This window comes from Lissotriton vulgaris, chromosome 2_1, assembly GCF_964263255.1.
Source record: "Lissotriton vulgaris chromosome 2_1, aLisVul1.2, whole genome shotgun sequence".
Lineage (NCBI taxonomy): Eukaryota > Metazoa > Chordata > Amphibia > Caudata > Salamandridae > Lissotriton > Lissotriton vulgaris.
In genome coordinates this window covers 1,218,099,164-1,218,105,104 of record NC_141687.1, presented here as the reverse complement: position 1 = coordinate 1,218,105,104, position 5,941 = coordinate 1,218,099,164, and the positions used below count along the sequence as shown (strand labels likewise).

Below are 5,941 nucleotides of genomic sequence, written 5' to 3'. Positions count from 1 at the left end.
CTAAACTTCTTCTTAACAATACTGTAGCTTGTTTCTGTCCAATTTGTAGCGTTGTAGGGCACAGTTACACAGCAGGGACACAGTGTCCTTTCTGCACTGTTCTTCTGTAGCACTGCAGGTCAGCAATTCATTGTTACTACAAGAAATACGGCAGCTACAGGTGGAAAGCACAATTAGTGTTTTTGCTTGAAAACAAACATTCAATTTGTCACACTAGCACTGTCACAGAAACCCTGTGGGAGTGCTGGGGCGGGGAGGGAGGGTCATCCTTATGGAAGAGGAAGCCATGCCATGCTTCAACATCGGCAACCTCTCCCCACCCTGGAAGGACTGTACCGCCAGGGCATACTCAGCCTCCTGTAATGGTCCAAGTGTGACTAATTGAATGTTTATTTTTACGCAAAAGCCCTAATTGTGCTTTTCACCAACAGCTGTCGTATTTCTTGTGGTTACAGTCTCTTTCTAGGAGCGTGTGCGGCTGCTTACCTCCTCCTCTCTCCGGTATGTTGGGTGTGATCAGCAATTCATTGACATACTGCAACACTGTGCTGTTACATTTGAAATTGGCCAGTTATTTTTTTACTGTTCTGTTGAAGACGCTAGGGGACTCACAGTATCCTTGTGGTAAATGAGAATGGCCGTACTGAGAACCACAGTATGAAAATGCGGTCACATTGTGACTGTCAGGGGGTAGAGGGATGCTAAAGAATGCATTTTTCAGGACTATTACTGACAATTAGTGGGCATCCCAGGGTATGTTGGGGAGGAAGACGGAAGGGTCAGACGCTATAGTGAATTCTGGTATCACTATGTCATTAAGGGGGCAGAGGTCTTGAATCATGAGCTGCAAATTGCCCTTTGCCTTCTTGATAGGGGGTAAATCGGAATGTTGCAGGGGTATACACATGGTTATATTATTCTCTGCTCTACAGATGCCTGTATAAAGGGTGCAATGCCCTCTCTGCTTCTTTAGATAGTGGGTATTGTTTAATTCTTGGTAGAATTGCTCCTTCCTTCAAAACTATTCTGAATGGAACTGCCGTGTGGACGAGGCCAACATCATGGAGGCCTTTTGTACACAAGTTGGGGGGCACCTGTGCAAGGTCATTGCTCTATAGGACCAGAGACATTTCTACTGTCTTGTTAAACAGTCCCTGACTGTCTGCCGTCATCAGTAAACAACTGGTCATTCCTCACTTTTATGTTGGTATCACAAAAGGTGACAGGCCCACATTGCATAGGTTGCCACTTGCAGTTACTATCCCATAGGTGGGAGATATCTCCAGCGCTTCTATCTCCATGATAAGGTTTTTACCTGACAGCTCAGAACCTGACATCTCAAAACAGGAGCTCTAGCATTGGAAGAGAAAGTTCCTTGGCAATTCAACTAGTTTCCCTGTTAATTATGGTATTTGGGCTATGATCGTATATACTGCTCGAGTGAAGGCTGAGATATCTGTGGGTCTAGCCCTAATTTAGTCGCTGTCTAGGGGATGCATGACCATTGTCATGATATATGTGCGAGACATTCCTGGTGTTGAACATATCATCGTCACATCCTCTTCAAAGCGGATGAACATGTTTAATTTTGCCATATGATTGCGTCCTAACAAGTTGGCAGGAGCAGTTGGGGGAATAAGAGACTGTTGTTAACCTACCTACCCCCTATTCCCATCTCCACAGGTTTGTGAATTGAAGCCTCATCACATCCCCGGAGAACCCCTGTGTGTCTATTGATGAATCGGACAGTGGGAGTTCTTTCTCAAGGATACATGACCTGGTGGCCCCACTGTCAATGAAACCGCAGTACTCCCTTTTATTTATGGCTACATTCACAGTGGGTTCCTCATCTGGCCTGTGGGTTACCAATAAGAGAGGACACATGCGACTACTCTGTGGCTACCTTCATTGGCTTCATCCTCCAATATAAATTTGCTGGAAGGGGTTCCCATCACTGACCGTTTTTCCTCTATGTGAGTTCTGGTGCTGTAAAGTGGGCTGCACTACCTGTTGTGGCCCGTACTGCATTTGGGGCGCAGGCTGCTGTAATTGCTGGGGCTGTAACTTGTTGAGGTTGCAGCTGTATTTGGGGCTTTGGGAGATATATCACTTGAGGACTCATGGCAGTTTGCACCACGAAGCCACCAGGTGGTGTCATTTGTTGGCCATTTGTTGCCCTTACCTGGTTGCTATGGTCATCGTTCTTTTTGAACCTGCTGTAGTCTTTAATAAAATGTACTGGAGTGTTTCAATAATGGCATGTCGGCCCACTCTGGAATATTTTTTGTCTATTTCCCCTAAACCTTCCTTGCCCTCCTCTTCCATTCTTGTTACTGCTTCCCTGGGCATATTGTTGGGGTTGCATTGTGGTGCCTATGGGTGGCACACCCAGGGATACCGGGGCTAGTTGGGTAGTGGGAAGGGAAATTCCTCCCTCTGTTTTGTTGTCCAACTTCTGCTGGACCAATTTTGCTGCTGCTTTTTCCATTCTGTCTTTTTTCTTTTTACTGTCTCTTCTTACAGAAATGTATTTTATGTGCTTGTATCTCTGTCAATGGTTTGGCGTCTAAGACCACTATGTGGACTAGTTTATCCTGCACTTCAGCTGGTAGTCCCTTTTTCACTATATTATAAAACAGTATTGTGTTTCCTCCAATCATGTCCCAACTTTCCCCAACGTCCTGCATCCATTGTCCTTCATTCTACTAAGGAATTGGGCTGGATCCTCATTTGGCTGCATTTTCTGTGCCATAAGGGACCCTATGTCTGGTCTGTCTGGATACAATTTTCTCTGTTGTTTCCAAACAATTCCTCTGCAGGTATTGAAGGAGGATCCGTCACAACTAGGGTCATCAATGCCACATTCTGTACTCCTGCCTTCTTGAATAATATCTTTGGCTGTTGCAGGATGATCTTTCCACCCTATAAATGTGCTATCTATAATAATAAGAGACATGTGTGAAATGCAGGAACTGAGTCAGAGTGGCACTTTATTCGAAGAACAAGTTTAAACAATAAATGTTAAAAACACATTGTTAATCAAAAGTAGCATTGTGTAATCTAGAAGATAACAAGTTTCAGAGACACCTTCCTAAATGAAAAAGTAAATCATGCAATTTTGTAAGTTTAAAAATCACGGCAAGGCAGAGGAGAGAGAAAGAGACAATTTCCAAATATAATAAGCATTATAGCCTCAGCCAAAGTTGCTAGAGAAGATGGCTGAGGGGGATCGCACACATTTCATGACCCAAGGGTTCATTTGTGCGAGGTAGTCCGTTGGATGGACTGAAGAGCAGATCATTTATACTCTTTTAATGAGGACTATTGACGACAGAATCACAACATGAGCAGGTCCTTTGCCTGCAAAACATGACGCACTTTGGTCACTTCTTGGAAATATTAGGAACACAGAAGTGACACTTACATTACAAAAGTTTACCAAAAGGTCACTTGATGTTTGACTAAATCATAATGAAATTTAACATTTATCGAAAATTATTTGTGTCACTTCTCGGAAACTTTTTAAGAAAGTAGAAGAATACAAAAGCACTTCTCTGAAACGTTTTAAGAAAGCAGAAGAATACAAAAGGTTTGAGGTCACTTGTAATTTCTAAAGCTGTGGAAAGTCCCAGTTGGCCCCCACTCCCACTCTTGGCCAATTTTGTTCTTCTAAATGACAGACTCATCCTGATGCAGACGCAGTGTGGACAATTTTAACACAACCCTGTCTGTGGGCTGGCAGGAACAATTGAGACTCTTATGCTTCAGATGTGGACAGAATGCGCCTGGGGCACTATATGGTAAAAACTAGACCCTGCGTCTTGTCTCATCTCCTATAAGGGCAACTAAGAGACTCTTGACATCCCTAATTGTAAGAGTGTTCCCTGCAGTGTATTTTTCGAGTGCTGCTATCCATTTCCCCTTGCCTTCAACAAGGGGTGGAAATTATTTTTAATGATTCTCTTTGTCAATATATGGCCATGGTACATAACGTCGTACACCCTGTATTTCGGACAGAGGCATATTAACTAAGCCTTCAGGATGTTGTGAATCATATTTTCTGGTGTACCTTTGCTATACGTGCAGGCTGTATAGCACATAAGGAAAATCTCAACCTGGATCCCTTATGCCCTGAAAAATACACATCTCTGCATTTGCCATGTCTCAGAGTTCGAAAGAACCTTCTCGTGGGCATGGCGTCATCTGTGGTGCTAGGTCTTCTGTCCAACCTGCTAGGTTGTCAGTGAAAGGGATGACATTGTACCAGATATTTTCTTCATCAACTACTATCTCATTTGGAGTGAGTCCTTTCCTGTCTGGCAGTTCGGGGTGCACCGGTAACTGACCCAATGTGTCCTTACACAAGGTCATGTATCCTCCCATGTCGAACATCCTTGTGTAGGTACCCTTCAAGTTTTAATCTACCTGCCTCAGTTCTCTTTTTTCTTCTTGGTCTGGTGGCGTCTCTTATGATCAAATCATCATCATTTTCATCTTCTAATTTGGAAAGGTGCCCCCTTTGTTGTTCTATTAAACCTTGTATCCATTCAAGGTGTTTCTTTGCAGTGGCTATGATGTTACCTGTTTGTTTCTTGCTATCGTTTAGTTCAGCTTGTCTTTCAAGAAGGTTGGCCTCCAAGTTTGGGGTATGGCCCTGTTTATCCTTATTCCATGTTAGTACTTCTTCTGATTCTCATTGATCTCTTAGGCTACTGGGTCTGTCATCCTGACACTTTGCCCATTCTCTTGTCCGTGTCTGACGGTGTTGCCGTCCCAATATAGTCGGGACTGTTGACTGTTGACCCCTTCTGGGACCCAGAGGCTGATGAGATAAATAAAACATCACTGTCCCTGTCTTTCAAATTCTTTTTATTCTCATTGTCATCATAATCCTCCTCTACTTGTTCAGAGGAGGTATTGTCAAGGTGGATGTTCAAACCATGTGAACTCTAGAGAAGTGCAGTGCTCAAGTGTGTGAATTAAAAATGGCTACTTGGACAAAAAATATGTTTATTAAGAATTGTCCAAGTGTCATGTTTAAAATAACCTGATAGTATGAAAAAATATTGACTATCTCCTGGCTATGGTTTGAACATCCACCTTGGCAAGAGCCTTTCAGGAGCACGAGGTCAGGTACCAAGCAGGGCGAGGTGGCTCAGGGCTGTGGTCCTAGATCTAGAACTCCTTGAGCTCCAGATGACGAATTTCCGCCAGTAAGGGTGGGCCGATGGACTCTTTATTCTAGCCAGGTGGCGGGCGAACTATTTGAATTGGGTTCCTGCATTTTTTTGCAGCATTAGCATTTTTCTGTTTCCTAAGAACGACTGAGCATCTCCTACTAGTAGTATAGACTGTGATTGGAGAGCGGAGGTGTCTCAGTCTTTAATCAATTCCCCCTAGACCCTTATTTACATTGTTTTTCTCGTATTTCCAGACTTCACATAAACTATCATGAGGCCATAAAGGTGGACATCTGTATATACCTAATCTGTGAAGAACTTCATCCATACATATGTCTTGAGCGGGAATATTTATGGGTAGGCTAAGTGGATTGTTGCCCAATGCTATGGACATTATAACATTATCATGAATGTATACAACTATTTGTGGCATTTGTGGGTTATTCATATCCAACATTCCACACTGGAAGGTCCCTGCAAAATGCATACAAAAAGCAGTCTAATACGAGGTACAAGTCCCTTATTATTTCAGAAAAATCATGTGATGGTTGCCCATAGTAGCACTGAAATCTTGATATTATTTCAATATATTCTGTACTGGCAACACAGTGGCGCCAGTGGCACATGAATAGTTAAACTGAATACCTACATGAAGACTGTTCATGTTGTGCATCTCCTGTTCTGTTTGTCAGGCATAATGTTTCCCCACTTCCAAGATGTTTTACTCCTTGCTTTAGATGTGACAAAAATACTATTAATGT

The 5,941-nt window shown here is 43.0% G+C and overlaps 1 pseudogene; it reads right to left on the bottom strand.

Moving 5' to 3' along the window:
* Positions 1 to 1,905: 1,905 nt before the first annotated feature.
* LOC147732401 (uncharacterized) lies at positions 1,906 to 4,383 on the bottom strand (annotated as a pseudogene).
* Between the last annotated feature and the right edge of the window lie 1,558 nt (positions 4,384 to 5,941).